The sequence below is a fragment of the Sinocyclocheilus anshuiensis genome, unplaced genomic scaffold (assembly GCF_001515605.1).
Source record: "Sinocyclocheilus anshuiensis isolate Anshui unplaced genomic scaffold, SAMN03320099.WGS_v1.1 scaffold197, whole genome shotgun sequence".
NCBI classification, from domain to species: Eukaryota; Metazoa; Chordata; class Actinopteri; order Cypriniformes; family Cyprinidae; genus Sinocyclocheilus; species Sinocyclocheilus anshuiensis.
Genome location: NW_015540856.1, coordinates 1,202,913 through 1,203,530, shown reverse-complemented (window position 1 = coordinate 1,203,530; position 618 = coordinate 1,202,913). Strand labels below are relative to the sequence as shown.

The following is a 618-nucleotide window of genomic DNA, read 5'->3' as shown; positions in this document are numbered from 1 at the left end:
TGCTGTCCTGCAGAGTTTAGCTCCAACCCTAATCAAACACACCTGAATAAGCTAATCAATGTCTCAGGATTACTAAGGCTATAGTCAGGTGAGTTTTTTTTTTCAGGGTTGGAGCTGAACTCTGCAGGACTGCGGCTCTCTAGGACCGAACTCGCCTACCCCTGTTCTATGGCATCACAGTGAAAACACCCTTTTGTAACCTTTATTTTAAAGGGGTCATATGACGTAGCTAAAAATAACATTATTTTGTCAAAAAAGTACAATTACTGATAAAAACTACGTAATTACTGTAACGTGAGTATTTGTAATTCGTTACTTCACACCCCTGCTTATACTGTCTTTTTAGGCTTTGCCTTGCGTATCGCGCTGCATAAACATAAAGCCATGTCTGCATTTGTGAACGGAGAAACGACAAACATCAAGCGCTACTCTACACTGCTCAAAACTCGCATTTGAATCGTCAATGGTAAATCCTTTAAATATGAAAACGTACTTACAGCCTGTGAGTCAGCCTTATTTGTCAGCATCATAGACTGTATAGGGTCAGCATGCGTGCCGAAGGGGAAACAGGGGAACTGAATTCACCGGAACACCGGCATTGTAGGCTACTCTCACAGG

The 618-nt window shown here is 42.1% G+C and overlaps 1 protein-coding gene across 1 annotated transcript in view; it reads right to left on the bottom strand.

Moving 5' to 3' along the window:
- The window catches only part of col12a1a (collagen, type XII, alpha 1a), an 83,701-nt gene that overhangs the window by 25,532 nt on the left and 57,551 nt on the right, over nucleotides 1-618 (bottom strand). The window lies entirely within an intron of this gene.